General features: G+C 40.2%; 1 protein-coding gene and 1 long non-coding RNA gene across 4 annotated transcripts in view; both read left to right on the top strand.

Moving 5' to 3' along the window:
• The window catches only part of KCND2 (potassium voltage-gated channel subfamily D member 2), a 506,409-nt gene that overhangs the window by 225,328 nt on the left and 263,528 nt on the right, over positions 1 to 17,553 (top strand). The gene's annotated exons all lie outside the window — the stretch shown is intronic.
• The window catches only part of LOC128326632 (uncharacterized), a 51,927-nt gene continuing 48,216 nt past the window's right edge, over positions 13,843 to 17,553 (top strand). The window contains exon 1 of the long non-coding RNA XR_008308162.1: positions 13,843 to 14,037. This is a non-coding gene — a long non-coding RNA (uncharacterized LOC128326632). The remainder of the gene's footprint in view (positions 14,038 to 17,553) is intronic.

The raw sequence follows: 17,553 nt of genomic DNA, 5'->3' as shown, positions 1-17,553 counted from the left end.
ACTGAACTGGGCCAGCCAGTTCCATGTACACCCCTACCAGCTCCACGCATACCAGCAGACTACTTATCTAAGAATTAATCAAAGATAGTTCTCAGTTTTTCCATATGTTCCTGAGAATCCAAACACAAGAAGGGCATTTCTTCTACTGTGCAGTTTGCTTTTTGGAAGTACTCTATACTCTAATTTCATTGCTGGTAAACAAAAGACTATTATATCAGTGCTAATATGCCAACATGGCATTAATTCTGCATAACCTTCAGAAATTAGAAAAGGTAGCAATTATACCCTTAAAAAGTCACTTTTGAATTGACTAATTAATCATTCATTGCCTGTGGCACTAATAAGTCATTAGTCTTGTAGTGGCTCATTATAAGAGCCACGTGTAGATGGGCTCATTTATGCAACTCTTTGCTGAATGTTGATTAGGTTATTTATAGATAATACGTGCTTCTTATGATCAATTATGGCTTACATCCATGAAGAAATTTTCTGCTGAAAGACAACAGGGTTAAGGTTAAACCATCAGTCAAACCATCTGTACAGTCACAGCTTTTTAAAATATTCCCTTAATAATTTGTCTTTTTACCACAGATGGGCTATTTCTCGATGGTTAAAGGTCAATTGTGTAGCTAATTTTTCCTTTCAAGTGTTTGCTGTTGCTCTTCATTTTACTTTTTGATGGCCAATTAGTCTTTTAGGCCTAGTTCTCACTAAGGTAGTCAGTCTGTGTGTGCCGTTTCAGGAAGGAGAAATGGGCTGAGCTCTTCTTCATAAAAATCACCCCATCCACATAGAACATTACATAGGGTGGGTTCACACGATCCACCACAAGTAAGGAAGGCAGGGAAATGTTGGTGAAATGTTAGGAACTGTTAGAGCATGCTCCTGGCAGGTGTGCTTGGTGAACCTGCTTGAGTCCAGTTCCCTGAAACACATTATTGAGAGTCTTCTGAGTTCTACCCAACTTCTGTCATCAAGGATTTTAAGATGAATGGAAGAAATTGAGAAAATCTCAGTAGCATGACATGGGAATCTGACTTGGGCATGTTATGCAAATTCACCCACCAGAAGTGCTGCTCATTCCTGACATTTCACCAACATCTCCCCACCTTCCTTACTTATGGCAGATCACATGAACCCACCCATATGATTGAGGAACAGATATATAGATGATTATATAGGGAAACATGCTCTCATGTAAGCGAACAACTGCAGTTTAAAGTGGAAAAACTCAGAAACAGCTGACCTCATTAAAAGTTAGACCTTAAACTTGACCTAGATCATTTAAATTATACCATTTTTCTCTGGAAGCTTCTAGCAGATTATTTGCTAGAAACTTCTAGACTTGGATCTGCCATTGCTTACATTTTTTTCTGTTAGTTAACACATTGGAATGACAAAAGCCTGGACATTTATATTTGAAGGGAAATCCCTGTGCTCCTGGCTGAAATGATGTCACCAAAATTTAACCTGGGAGATTGGTGTTATGTAGTCTAGAGCATAAAGAGATTGCAGACCAGAAATTTACCAACAGCAATAAGGAACTTCTCTCAATTATCAGTTGGGTGAAATATGCTTTACTACGCTAAACATAAGATACAATCACTAGGGTTTGGACCCAAATGTCTAGAAGTCCAATCAAGTATTGTTATATTTGTTCTTCCTGAGAGGAGTAAAAGACTGGCAATATTTGTTTTAAATAAGGATCAGAGCTCCAAAGATTTTAAAGGATTATTCTTTTAAAATTAGTTGTGGTTGACTCATCTGCATCTTAAAAAAAAAACCACAAAAAACTAATTGCACAGTATGTGTGTGATCAAAAGTAATGTAATATTTATGCAATCAATGTAAACCTAAAGACATATAATGATTTTGCAGATGAATTTTGAATATGAATTATAGATTAACATAATTATTAAAATCATAATATTTGCAAGTAGAAATCATATTTTTGTACAAGTAATGGTTTCTCTCATTATCTCAAAGAAGATTACATGAATTAATTGTTTGAAGAGTGTCTCCATGGGCCAGATTATCATTTGACCTTTTCTGAATAATTTTTACAGAGTGATGGTATTTAGACATCAATGTGTGCAGGCAGGTATATTACTCAGCTATAATTTATACCTAAGTAGCACACACATATTGATGCCAGCATGTCTAAAACTGAATATATATTTTGCCACAATGCTCAAGAATCTTGCTCTAATATGGCTCAGTTCAAACACAGAGTTGGTTCTTTTAAGTTCTAGCATAGTTGAACTGTTCAGCTATTAGTTTAACTAGGACTATCACTGAAATTCATTATTTGTGTCAACAGAAGATTCAGCAGGGGGAAAATCTTCACATTTTTTCTCATTAACACTTCTGTGGCTCATTTGATGAAACTATGAAAAGTAAACAGTCATGAAGGTGATCATTAGTTTTAGGATATAACAGACTGCTATCATACTTTGCATTTATTTTGTTGTCAATTCCAACTAAATTTAAATGTTATGTCCCACAGAATGCTCAAAATATAGGGGAGCCAGGACCCCTCCCCAGCTTTTTCATGACCTTCTTAGCTACTCTTATAAAAGGCTACTGGGGGGCATGATTCCACCCACCCACCCCCATTGGCCGTCCAGTAGTCATTCAAGTGCCCTCAAGGATCCCCTGCCTTGATCATTTTTTTCTACAGCTACGTGCCTGGCGGAGAAGGGTAATCTGGTCTTCAGCTTCACATGGTTTGGTTTCCTCAGCTGTCTAGAGCCAACAAGACCACCTGAGCAGGAGTATCTTTTTAGCTAGCTAGCTAGCTAGCTACTCAGGTTTTCTTCCTACTTCGCTTCCACACAGTCACTTCTACCCAGGTTTTCCTCCTACTTTGCTTCCACACAACCAAAAACTGGGGGCAAAGGCACACACAGCTCTCAAACCTGGGGAGAACACAGTTTTTGATTGTGTGAATGACCTCTATATGTTATAAAATGTTTTTATAGTTGCCTCTGAAGAAGAGCATCCATTGCTTGAAAAGTGTCAAGCAATATTGAATAAACCATTTATTAATCCATTCAGCACTCTTTGGAATGTCATATTTCCTTTTTCCTCCTGATTTTTTGGTGCTGCACCATCCTCTTCTCCCATCTTTCTTTTCTCAGGATCCCAGCTGTCAATTGTCTTGTACTAAAGGTCCTGGGGAGTGACCTCCCCCTCCTAAGTTCTTGCCGATGCAGCTGTAGAGAATCGGTCTTTCTTGAAAAGGCTCCTCTGAGGTAAAATGTCACCTCCTTTATGCCTCAGAATAAACTTAGTACAGATACTTCTATCAGTGACATAGGCAACTCTGTTGTTAAGTAACACAAAGAGATATTGTTGCAAGGTAAGAGGTGTGGCTATGATGTACTCAGGGGTTGCTAACAGAGTCTTAAGTGCCTGTAAAGTGATTTAAGTTCATTTGCGAGGTTTGCTCAAGGATAATATTTAAGGAAAATCAAGGCTGAGGAGAAGGCTGAGAAAAAGAGGCAAGGCAAAGCACAAGGAAGGAAGGAAGGAAGAAGCTGGAATCATAGCAGACTTTCATTGCCTGTGTGTGAGGCTGAAGAGTGACCAGCCAAAAAAGAATGCTGCAGCTGGAGCAGAAAAACTTGAAGCTACATTATGCCTGGGAGAGGAAAGCTTTGCTTGGTTCCTGGACTGGAAAGAGGACAGAGGACCTGGTTAGAACCTGTGTCCTGAACTCAGCCTACATCAGAGGACCTAAAAGCCTGTGCCTGTGACCATTGGAGCAGAGATGGTCTAGAGCAGGGGTGGCCAATCTTGGTCCTCTAGCTGTTGTAGAACTACAACTCCCATTATCCCCAACCACAATTTTTTGTAGCTGTAGTTTAAAAACAGCTGAAGGATCAAGATTGCCCCCACCCCTGCTCCATAGGAATTGGCAATTATTCAGGGGAGTGACCTAACTCAGGGTTTTAGCCCCTGTTGTTTTTTAGCAGGTATCTAAATATTTTTAACATAATCTTTACTCTGTATATAGAATCTTTTTTATTCTAGAAATATCTTTACCAAAAAACTCTTAATGGCTCATGTGATGTGCAAATAACCATAGGCAGAGCCTTAAAGCTGCTGCAGACTCAGAAGGAGCTCTGACATTGTTCCGAACTAGTGGTTGCCACAAGCAGTGCTACTGCAGTTTTCCCCATTTGCCACAGTGGGGAATTCTGGTAGTGCTACCACTCGTTTTGAACAGAGCTGCTCCCATGTCCCACAGAAGCTTATGGTGACAGTAGGCTGCACATCATGTTAGCCAGTATCATTAGTTTAAAATATTCCTTGGGCTGGTTCAGATGAACAAGCCTCCCCTACATGTGGTAACATCAGGGCTGAAGCAGGAACATGCCTGCCTTGATGTCACTAAAGGATATGCTGATTATGTGTTCTTAGCATGTCCTTTAATCATGTGTGAGGATTGTTAATCTGAATTGGCCCTCTTGACTTTGTCCGCCTAGAACATGTTGGCATATCTCCTGGTTATGTCAGGACAGGCACATTCCCACCATGGCTCCAACTTTATCATATATAGGTGTCTGTGTTCATCTGAACTGGCCCCTTTTCTATTGCTTAGTTCTTTCCTAGGCCTAAGGGCTATCCTATTTTATCAAAGGTAGTGTAATTGGCGGCAACTGAGTTGTGAGAAAGGTACTTCCTGGTAGGGATGTGCATGTATAGATTTTTTAAATTCAATTTGTGCTCAAATTGAATCACTCTTGATTTGTTTTGTGTACAAATCTGTCCTCCCAATCACCCCAGATTTGATTTGGATTTGATTTGATTCAATTTGGATTTTGATTTATTTGGACCACTTATAAAGGTCCTAGGGGCACCAAATTTGGGTGGTGGGTAGGACAATGGGTGCCACCTACCATCCAAATGTCAAGGCAGTGGGGTACTTGGTTGATTTATAATGATTTTGTTTTTGTTTTTACAGATTTTGTATATTTCCACCATAGGAAATAATGGGGATTCGAAGTCATCCTATCAGAACCCTAATATGGATCCTCAGCTAAAAAAATTTTTTTTTAAAGCTAAGCTCTAGCCCTTGTAGAAGTGGAATTTTGGAGCAAAATGTGTGGTCACTATTTTTCAAGTTTGGGGATTCTTTGGTGTATAATAACTTTTCCTCATAATTAATCCCTATGAGGATTCATTGCACGCTTTCATTTCTTCTGTTCATTTTGACTGCCAGGCCAACTGTCGACTGCCATGTTCCAGCTACGCCCCCCCACAAACACACCTGCAGGGCAGTGGGATACTCAGGTTATTTTTCAGGAATATTGAAGTGTTTAGAATGTTTTGTGTCTAATAACTTTTCCTCATAATGAATCCCTATGAGGATTCATTATACACCTTCATTTCTTCTGTTCATTTTGACCCCATTGCTTTGCAGGTGGGGAATTAGTGGCATCCCATGTACCAATTACCCCAACGAGCAAGCCACTGGGTACTCAGTTTATATTTTAGGATTTTTTGGGTTATTTAGAGTCTTTGGTGTGTAATGAATCCTCATAGGGATTCATTATGAGGAAAGGTTACTAGACACTAAAGAGTCTAAACTCTTGAAAAAAATTCCTAGAACATTAACTAAGTAGTACCCCACTGCCTTACGGGTGGGAGGGGGGTGTAACTGGCAGATGGCACTTGACCGTTGGCAGTGTCCAAAGACAGTCAAAATGAATAGAATAAATGAAGGTGTGCAATGAATTCTGATAGGGTTTCATTGAGGAAAGTTATTATATACGAATCTGGCACAATTCAATTTGGACCCATAAATAGCCAGTGGACAGCAGGGAGATTTGTTCTATCTCCATATTGCCTGAATCAGCTAGATTCGGGTACCCAAATCAATTTACACCTCCCTACTTTCTGGCCATATACAACTATAATTTGAAAACCAATGTCCTGAGAAATTTGCAAGCAATTTCTGACTTCCTAAAGAGGGAAGAGTCTAAATTTTGCTTGGCATGGAAATGAGCCAGGCCTTTCCTGATATGGGGTAAATGACTCTGATTATAAGTCTAGTTTGTCTAGTGCAAGGGTACCTGCGGTACTATAGAGGTTGCTGAACTACAACTTCCATCATTCCCAGCCACAATAAATCAGAGCTGGGGTTGATGGGAGTTGTGGTTCAGCAACATCTGTAGTACCACAGGTGGGGACCCTGTCTAGTGTGAAGTCCAGGGTGATTCTGGAGTTGTGGTCCTTCCTCCAGTGCGGTCCTTCCTACGGACACCTAGAATCCTGGGGGTGGGGGGATGCTGTACATTTGTGTTGTACATCAATGAATTCAATTGTACTGAGTGTCCCACAGGAGGTGAATTTTTAGGTATGTTTTAATGCAACATCACACAGGGACTAGATACAATCTCTTTTTATATTTATTAATATTTATGCATAATACAAATTCAGTTATCCAAAGAGCCTGGAAGACATTCAAAACAGTTGGATAATCAGAAACTTAGATAAGCAGCAGTACTATTTACATTGAGTTACAAGGGCTTAATGAGAAAATGCACATTGAATTCAGATATGTGTAAGATAAGAACACAAAATGGTCCCTTCTGTATCCCGTCTAGTCCAGCGTTCTGTTTCCAATAGTGCCTCTAGAAAGCCATAGAGCATAATGGCAATGGCCCTTCCACACTGTGTTCATTCAGCATCTGATATTTGGAGGTAACCTGCCTCTGAATACTGAGTTTCTACATAACTGCCGTAGTCCCAAACTACAACATTTTAGTTCTCTTTAGCTTGAAAATAACCCTATGAAATCCTCCATAATCCCCTTTTTTATGTTGAAAAGATGTTCTACACAATGTATTGGCAAAACAGTCATTTCTTAAAGGATCAGTATTTAACACCTTGCAGCAATATGTTTAAGCAGTATTTTAATAAGAAAGCAGATGCAGTTGCAGTGAAGGGAAAATATCTTCTTGGGTTGCATCATCAGGTGCAAAAATGGTGGTAATAGTACTTGGAACTTGACAAATATCAGCCAGAGCACGGGGTCCACCTTTGTTCATGTCAGTGCTATGAATGATGTCACAAATGGAGTAATGGAAAATGATGAAGATGATTCAAAGAATGAGGAAAGGTTGAAGGAACTTCATGCATTAAGGTAAGGAAAGAACACTAAGGGACATGTAGCATGAGTTTGCAAGGCAATGATCAGTAAGAATGTCCTTGCTTCATTAGAACTATAAAGACCAGAAACAGAACAGAAAACATAATTTTTTTTATGAACTGGAGTATGGAAAGAACTATGAACACTTGAGAGGAAATTCCTATGATGAAAACACCAGCTGAAGCAAGTAAAATAAGAAATAGCTTGAAATGTGTATGTGTGTGTGTGTGTGTGTGTGTGTGTGTGTGTTTTCAGAGAGCAATCAATATAAAATACAATATGCTTGTAAAGCAGAATTAGCTTAGACATGTTTAACTTCAGTGAACAAATACTCATAATCTCCTACCCGCACACATATGCACACAAACATACATGTGCACAGAAAAGAAAGGGGGGTGGGGAAGCCGGGAGATGAAGCCCACAACATCAACCTATATCTTTCTCCTCCAACCAATAAGAAGCATGAAACAGGAAGATAAGGGACAGGGAGAATGAGAAGGCCAGATGTGAAAGAGCTATGAAGACATATTGTGATCAGGATTGTATAATGGATATATGGACCAGGGATGGGCCAACGCTGGATGTCTAATGGAATGGATTAATCAGATTAAGATTCTATCTGAGTTAGCAATAGATATTATAAGAGGATTAGTGAGATCCCAGAGAAATTAGGCTATACAAGCTGGGACTTTTAGGGACCCAGATAGTTGCATCTTTCCTGCCTACCTGATGTCCAGGCTGCAAATGTGAAGACCATATCCTTGAGGGCCGATCACAAGCTTTATCTTGTGCCTGGGCAGCACGTTGTGTATTTATTATTATTTAACACGTTTGTATACTGCCCCAAACTTATAGGAAAGAAGATTTGGCCAGCATTTCCTTATCATAACTGGTTTCATAACTCTTTTGTGATCTAGGAATCTCCTGGAGAGTTTAGAGATGAGAATGGATGAACACCTGTTTGTTGTCCCAAGAAATTTAACCCAAGAAATCCTGCCATACTAAAGTCTTCAACTAGGTGAACCATCCCATCCCATCCCTATACCTATATATCTAAGGCATACCCATTGCTAATCCCATGTGTGGCAGCTCTTGCGAGAGTTTGTGAGTGAGCTGCTGGCAGCGGGAGAGGAAAGCGTCAGCGGCAGACAGGCTTGCAGGTGAGGGGGGAATAAAACGGCAGTGGTGGACAAGTGGGCAGGCAGGGAAAGAAAATTCAGGCAGGCGGGGGGGCAGAAACTGGTGGTGGCAGATGGGAAATGAAAACAGCGGCAGGGGTGGGGGGGCTGAGAGCAGAGGGGAAACCGAGAGGGAGGGGGAAGGAGGGGAGAGAACTAGAAGTGCAGATATTCTGAGCCCAGCCCAGCTAGTTGTTATATATTTAATAATACATAATGAATGCATATTGGCAAAAGCCAAAGAAATAGTTCACATTAACAATACAGGAACGCTCGCACACAGTTTTGTCATTTCACTTTGACAGCAGTTCCAATAAGGCATACACACATTCCCTTTTGTGTGCATTACATTAAAGTACCCCTGGACTAGATTTATAGTGCTCCAGCCAGGACCGTATAATGAGACACTGTATTATAACTGTATAATTCATGAATAGCAGATACCTCGGCAGATTATCTTTGTCGTCTCTCAAATTATTTGATGCCTGCACACATTGTCCCTATTGAAGTTAAATTGGAATCATGTAACAAAATCAAGCCTGAATATCACGTACCAGCTATTTCATTCAGTTGGCTTGTCAGTAAATACACACAACATATCATAAGTACACTTGACCTTGACTGAGTGGCTATTTTGGTAACACCTTTATTCCCAAGAGACCAAGTGTTTCTCTAGCTGCTGCTGTCAGCAGGACCAGTGAATAAAACTTGCAGAGTTTTTAATACTTTCACTGTGATAAGAAGAAGCTCTTTTAAAGTACAAGTTATTCACTCTTTGCACCCTCTGCCACTTTAGATCTCTTCTACTCATTGTTCCTCTGTCACTCTCTGTGGCTTTGAATTTCTCTCCATTGCCCTTGCACCTGCTCCCTCCTCCTGTTGGCCTGAATCTGCTGCTAGTTAGGGATGAGCTTATATCATGCTTAGCACTAGCTTTTAAATCACCCCCTCTCCAATTTGTCTGCATATTTGTTTTGTAATTGCATCTCTCTCAAATATGTGGATAAATGAGTCATTATTTAGCTGCAGCGCATCATATGTTCTAAGACATCAATTTTCATGTAATCCAATATAACATACAACTGCATTTATAAAACCTCTTGTATTTGGGTTTTCAACAGTAATTGTGTCACAAAATGGGAATGAGGTGCTTTCACATCTGTTTTAAGGATTAGCAACATTTGATTTAAAACATTTGGATATCTGGCCAGGGCCAGGGAGCCTATCGGGGTGAGTTCAGGATGGAGGACTTGCACAGGATTCGCTTTGATCGCAAATATCATTGTTGTACTGCCACTATCTCTCTCTCTCTTTCTCTCTCTCCACTAACATGCTTCCCCCAGCTCAACAGAGACTGTAGAAATAGTTATAGAGAAACTATACATAAGTGTGCTGGAATCTTACTTGAAGTTTGTGAAATGGTACATTAGAGATAAGTTCAACTGTCTTATTATGTGTGTAGGGGCTATGCAGCTCGAGTGTACTTAATCTGTATCTATCTATCCATCTATCTATCTATAAACAATTCTTGCAATTGCTTAGGTTTTACAGAAAAATTATGGCAACTAGCACAAAGGCCAAGGAAACTGGCTAGGATATGGTTTCCAGTCGGCTAGTGACCCTAGTTGGCTCTTGTAGATGGATTCCAAATAGCACTGTTATCCAGTTAAAGAAATCTTAATTGATTACCTCAGTGATTTATAATACATTGATTAATAATTCAAATATTCATAAACTTTCAAATGAATAAAACAATAGTTTTGAAGGAAAAAATCCTTTCTTTATAGATAATGATGCACATGTCACTGTGGGCATAGGAAACTGCTTTATACTGAGCCAGATCATTGGTTCATCTAGCTCAGTATTGCCTATACTGACTGGCAGCAGCTCTCCAAAGTTACAGTTAGGAGTCTCTCCCAGCCAGCCTTACCTGAAGATGCCAGGGCGTGAGCCTTCAGTCTTCTGCTCTTCCAATGAGCAATGGTCCCATCCCTAAGGGCTAGTGCTCACATGTAGTCTCTGATCAAAATTTATTTATTTATTTATTTACCATGTTTCATTAAAATAATCCCAAGGTGGTTTACAGCAAAATTTAAAATCAAGATTATAAAAATGACAAATGCAAACAAAGGAAGATCCTGCTTAGCAAAGGGGACAATTCATGTTTGCTACCACAAGACCAGTTCCCCTCCCACAAGAGGACACCATCTTAGAATGGGTGCCATCTTAGAAAAGTTATTTCCTCCTGTGTGAGAGTGTAGGGGGAATGCCTCTTCTGATATGGTACCTGATCTCTGCCATTGTTATAGTTACATGAAAAAGAATTAACTTTTTAAAAATGTGTTGCCTGATTGATTAGGGGTGATTTTTTAGCAGATTAAAATGTTTTCTAATCAAATCTCGTTGATTGAGTAAAGATTTTTCCTCTAATTCCAAGGCACAGAGCTTTTCCTTCATACAAAGTTTGATAAGCACTTTCAACAATTGTTCGCTCTTGGCCACATTTTATTTGAAAATATGTTATTTACTATTGATATCACACCATTAGTATGGATGGTACTTTACAGAATAACAAACATAATGACAGGTTCCTACCCTGAGGAGTCTTAGTACAAAGGACAAAAGATAGGGAGAAAAATGGGGGCAACTCTAATAGGGAAGAACATACTTTCAGTTCAGATGCATGTTCATAGACACTTTCAATGGGAAATGAGAAATAAGTGGGTAATTCCAAGACTTCACAAAGAGGGTGGGTTTTGAGGTGGGACTTAACATGTGTACACGTGTTATATTACACACACACAGATATCTATATATCTATATATCTATATCTACAGGTGAAACTCGGAAAATTAGAATATCGTGCAAAAGTCCATTAATTTCAGTAATGCAAATTAAAAGGTGAAACTGATATATGAGACAGATGCATTACATGCAAAGCGAGATAAGTCAAGCCTTAATTTGTTATAATTGTGATGATCATGGCGTACAGCTCATGAAAACCCCAAATCCACAATCTCAAAAAATTAGAATATTACATGGAACCAAGAAGACAAGGATTGAAGAATAGAACAATATCAGACCTCTGAAAAGTATAAGCATGCATATGTATTCAGTACTTGGTTTGGGCCCCTTTTGCAGCAATTACTGCCTCAATGCGGCGTGGCATGGATGCTATCAGCCTGTGGCACTGATGAGGTATTATGGAAGACCAAGATGCTTCATTAGCGGCCTTCAGCAATTCTGCATTGTTTGGTCTCATGTCTCTCACCCTTCTCTTGGCAATGCCCCATAGATTGTCTATGGGGTCAGGTCAGGCGAGTTTGCTGGCCATCAAGCACAGTACACTGTATACTTTTCAGAGGTCCGATATTGTTCTATTCTACAATCCTTGTCTTCTTGGTTCCATGTAATATTCTAATTTTCTGAGATTGTGGATTTGGGGTTTTCATGAGCTGTACGCCATGATCATCACAATTATAACAAATTAAGGCTTGACTTATCTCGCTTTGCATGTAATGCGTCTGTCTCATATATCAGTTTCACCTTTTAATTTGCATTACTGAAATTAATGGACTTTTGCATGATATTCTAATTTTCCGAGTTTCACCTGTATATCTATATCTATATCTATATCATTTTCAGTTAGGCATATTTGCAATAACTATTTTAAGTTTAAAACACATTCAAAAGATTAAATAAGCTCATTTAGATGTCCTATCATTTCATGGATAGCTACTCTGGTCTGACTGTGGATGTTATAATGGAAAATGTATCTTTTTAAAAAGTATTTTAGTGGGTGTTATATTCTAAAATATCAATATGAAAAATAATATTCCTTTCTCTGTCTTTATGGTACAGTGCTATTCCATTCCTGCTAGTAAGACTCATTGTACAAGTAAATCACAGGCTTTCCCCCCTTGGGTCTTTTAATTTCATTCATTTTCAGTTCCACTCCTGAAACATCCCTGTTCATTCATTTCAAGGCAGGGAGAAATACTATTCGAAATGCCACTTGTTATTTCTGTTAAATATAATCTCAGTAATTTCAGCCCACTTCAGATCTTATTATATTAGAGAGAGAAATTATCCGGTGCAAAGGTTCTCCTTGAAAAGACCCTGCGTGTGCAGGAGACAAGGGCATGTGGGTTTTCCTCATTTTGAAAATTGCCTGAACTTCTGCTCCATGTCTCTCTCACAAAGCTGTATGCTCCCCACCCATGGCACTGACCCAAGCTGCTTTCCTCATTGTTGAACTTGAAATGCTCTCTCACCTTGGCAAGATTTCAACTGTGTCAGCTAAATCACAAAGAGGGAAACTCTGGCCAGCAGCAAAACACCTTTCCTAGAAAGATATGTTGCTGACCTAGAAATAACATCAAGCAGTAACATCAAGAAAACCACATTGCTCCATCCAGTACAGTTTATAGAGGTGAGACTGTGATCTGCTGCATATGTGAATATTTATTTGTGGCTGCCATCACCTGTTTTACTGTGTGTGGTATGATGACTAGTGTGCTATAGATTTTCAGCTAGCTAGTGTTGGGCATTATCTTCATTAAAGTTGCAGTCTGTTTCCAGTCTAACATGAATATGTGCTGGCTTCCTTTCTTCCCTTGCTCCTGCTGCTGGCATAGTGGAGTGTGGTGCAGCATTTAATCACTGGCTAGTATATGTGATTAAATGTGAACTGGTTCACTAATTAGGAGAGATCATTGAGTAGCATCCACAGTGGCACTCGTGCAACAGTGTAAGCACAAACCATTTCCCCCACCCTCTCTTTCTCTCTGAAGTCCTTGAGATTTCTGAAAAGCTATTTGGTACCTATCAAGGCAACGGTATAGTATCCAGTGCAAATGGCTGCAGGGGGGGGGGGGATATTACCAAAGATGCTTCTGCCTTGTTTCTGGCAATTCTTCCCCTCCATGCAGCTACCCACATTGTATCCCACATCTTTTAAAGAATCCCCTGTTCCCCCTGAAAAGATGTTCTTGAGGAATAATTTTTCAGGGGAATCTGAAGGGTCTGCAGAGAGAAGCAGGGAGAAGGGGAAATGGCCTGTGCTTGCCCTGTTTTGTGAGAGCTGCTGCAGATGCAGCTAGCCACTATGTATAAGAGATTTTTGCATACACAAGCCTGTATCTTGCGACTTAGCTGCATGGTTCTTTGGATCCAAATTCTGTTGCTCTCCCAATATTTAAAACAATTGGTGCAAACTTCCATACTAATGATTTGGAGAATGAATAGCCTTTACATTTGGCAAATGTTTCTCATGATCTATTTGCAATCTATCCAAGCAATCTCTCGCCATGTTACAAGCCTCTTAAAATCTGTTGTTTTTTTAAAGGCCTCATTCAGATGACACACCAACTCTCAGTTACACTTACCTCAGGTCAGTGTTTCTCATTGTCCAAATGCAGGAAAATCCAGCAATTGTGGTTGCGCTGCCACCTCCAAACTGCGGATTTGAAGTTGGGCAGGTTGCCGGAAATGAAGCTCCGCTAACCCCCATCGTGCTGTCCAATTGTGGCAATGTGAGGTTTGTGCTGAAGCTCCTCCCTCAAGCACACACAATGGTTGCTGGGCAAGTGAAGCATTCAGTGGAAGAGGAAGGGGGGAGGGGATTGCTGGCAGAGGCAATGAAAGTGCAGCTTCCAGATCATCTGCAGGGTGATTCTTGGCTTCCAAGATTAACCACAGGTAAGCCTACCGTGGTTTTGCTTGACGTCCAAATTGGGCCATAGTAATATACTCATATGTTGATCAAAGTGCAGAAATAGAAAGCAGAGAAATTGGGCATTTAAAGTCTCAAGGAAGCCACTTAAGAAAACATAACTGTTCACATACATATAAATCACTTAATGTCTCATCATTTAGTTATTCAGGACTTGATACTTGTAGCAGAACATATTTAGTGTCTCTGTTGAAAGATGTTATATTTGAACTGGTAATATTAAATTATATGAAAGCGCTGTCTGCCATTGGTCTGGGAGAACATGTGACAATCATCACTTGATGCTGCTGACAATAGTAATGAACACAGATTTTTAAATTCAGTGGTAAAGAAAAGAGATATCTGGGACGGAGGGATAACCCAGGTTTTCTTTATAAAGAGAGCAATTTGGATTCCAATTAGTTGTTATACTACTTCACAGAATATAATACTCATGGAGTATAATTTGAAAATTGAAAAAAAAATCAAGGTGTTACTTGATCTAATTCATTTTCTGCCATTATGTATTACTAAGGATCTCAAAAATTGTCAAAAATATTCATTAGAGATGACATTTGACAAGCATAGAGTAATTCCTTTCCTTTACAAGCTGTCTGTCTGAACAATAAATTGCCTTCTGACGTATCCATGATGAGATTTGGTGAGCTATCCCCTCCCCAACACACACACACATATCAAGTATTTTAACATAATATGACTTTATACAGTAAAGTATGAAATGGGAGAACTGAAACTACATTAGATGGCAAACTTTAGGATGCATTCCACAGCACTCCCCGCCCCCCCCCCCACCCACCGCTTTATGTTTTCAAAATGAAAATAATGTACAAGTTCTAAACATAAGAATATAAACATTTGGAAGGGCAAACAAGTCATGTGATGCTGAAAGCCAGTACAGTGTAGATAGCTGTGATTCAGCTGTGGGAAGACTTGGGTTCAAATCTGTCAGTCAGGAGACTTACTGGATGACTGTGGGCCAGTCACTGTCTCTCAGCCATATTTAGCCTGTTATGAATATAAAACAGAATAAACCTAGGTATGCCACCCACAGGTTATTAGAAGAATGGCAGGATACAAATGTGATCAAATATTATTCAACACTGTAAATACCCCAAAAGGTTAGAACATGAAATCTTAGAACATGAATTCCACTTCACAGACTCAAAAAAGCATGTTATTTGTAGAAGAGAGGAAGATCAAAGGTTATCAGAGAGTAGACAGAAATCAACTTGTAAACAGCATTTTCTTTATGTATATACTTTTGCTGGTTTCCATGATTGCTCCATGTTTGTAACATTAAGTTACACCATCCAGCAATATTTATTTGCAGACTGCTGGACATATGGAGAAAATGGCACTGATGACTGGAGGAGATAACAAACTTACTAGAGGGTATTTTCTTATTGTGTCCCAGTCTGAGACAAGCTAATTTTATTTTGTGTGTAAAAGACAATGAGGCTTTTCTCACAACCAGCCTAAACCTGCCTGGCTGGGGCGGAGCCACCATTGGGCATACGGGTTCAAAGAACCTGGGCTGCCACTGATCAGGGGCCACGAGCATGGCCCCGAAATGCCCCCCACATCTGATGTCAGATGTGGGGGGTGTTATTTCAGTTCCAAACGTATATGCACAGCCCCATTTGGAACTGAAATCGACCCACACTACATTGGGGAAAATGGCCTTAAAGGCATGGAGAACTGCTCCTGGTCTCGCTGCCAATATAGCAAGGCCAATCGATCTCCCTCCCAAACAAGGCTATGTGGTCCCATTTGGGAGGGTGATTGGCCTGGGCTGCGTTGGCTGATTCCCTTCCAAACAGAGCTGTGTGGCCCCATTTGGGAGGGAGACCACGCCCCTGAATCTGACATCAGATGTGGGGGCGTGGCTAGCCAGCCTGCTGCATCTGATGTCAGACATAGGGGGTGGGGCCAGGGGGCCGCCGCCACAGCCGAATACAGGCCACCACCATCCTCGCTACGCCTCTGCTGCCTGGGTTGCTCCAAGCAGGGTTAGGCTGGTCATGAGAAGCGGCAAGATCCTTGTGGATCTCTCCCCGTTAATAAACCCAGTTTTTAGCCCAGCTTAAGGTTAACCTGGCTACTGGAAATCGTGTGATTCTTCAGGCTGCATGCATAGAGCACCTATCAGAAGGGGAAATCCCCAATAAAACACGTGTGCCACACGTGGCATTGAGGGATGCCTGGAGTTCCAACAATTTCCAGCCCCAGATCTCCCCACCCTGCTTCACACAGCTGCATGGAGCAGGGCCTTCTGTGTTGGTGTGCGGGAGGTGCACTGAAGCCAACCTGCTTGGTCATCTGGGGGAAAGGTAAGTGAAAAGCAGCCTTCTGCCCATGCCCTGCCTGCCTGCCCAGAGCAATCGTGAGAATTGCACCAATAGCTTGCAGTGTATGTAGTTAAGCTTAACACATCTGTGGCTTGCTTTTCATCAAAAATTTTGATCATTTATATTGGGGATTTTAACACTCAGTATATACAATGAAAACAATTGTTGCTGTTGCTGTCATGTTGCTCTTTATGTACCCCATACATCCACATCTTGTAGCCTTCTGCTCTACAGAACCTTCTGTGTTTCTTATGTGTTGTGCCTTGTACCAAAAGAGCCACAAAATTTTTGGTGACCTCTCTGTCCAAATGGAAAAGTGGTATCACATTTGCCACCCAATTCTATACTTGAAGTGAACTTGATCTCTCAAACACTGTGCTTTGCTAGTTATACTTATAATCAGGTTTTCTTGGTTTAATTGATTTTGTGGATTGAGATGTTCAGAGACTAATACTGGCACAATGTTTTAAACTCTAAGGATGTAATCATTTTTGAATAAATGACCGTGAAATTAACATACATCGTATCCACCAACTCAATAGCTATGCATTCTTGGATGAGCTTAGTGAAGTCTTTGGTTTGTAAGCTTGTTGTCTGTTTGTTAAAAAAAAAAAGGAAAGAAAGAAAGAAAGAAAGAAAGAAAGAACCTGTTGAATACTAAGATCTGAATTAGCTCTTATACATATGTTCAGGACAGAATTCTGTGTTTATATCTGAATCTCAGTCCAACCTCCATATCTCCACCATCCTGCCCAAGGGAAGAGGAAACTGCAAAATACAATAAAGTGAAATATATTTATTACAGGCTGAGTCAGCAGAATGAAATCTCGTGCACATATTCAGAACCAAACTATAAAATGTCATGATCAGACTTGAACTGTGCCTCCACAGTCATTTCAAGAAAGGGTCGAGCAGGCAAGTCTGCTCAACATCTGTGTTTCCCTATTTCTTCCATATATATTCCACTCTTTCTTTGGAAAGCTCAGAGGGACCTCCGTGCAGTCTTCTTCCAGGCATTAAAAAAACTTAACATTGACCATGCAAAAGTCTTTTAAGGGGCTCAATAACTATGAACAGGCATTATTTTTATTTGCAAAAGAGTGGAAGATAGGGGTTTCACAGACCTTTTCACAC

Source organism: Hemicordylus capensis, chromosome 5, assembly GCF_027244095.1.
Source record: "Hemicordylus capensis ecotype Gifberg chromosome 5, rHemCap1.1.pri, whole genome shotgun sequence".
Lineage (NCBI taxonomy): Eukaryota > Metazoa > Chordata > Lepidosauria > Squamata > Cordylidae > Hemicordylus > Hemicordylus capensis.
This window is presented reverse-complemented; position numbering and strand designations above follow the sequence as displayed.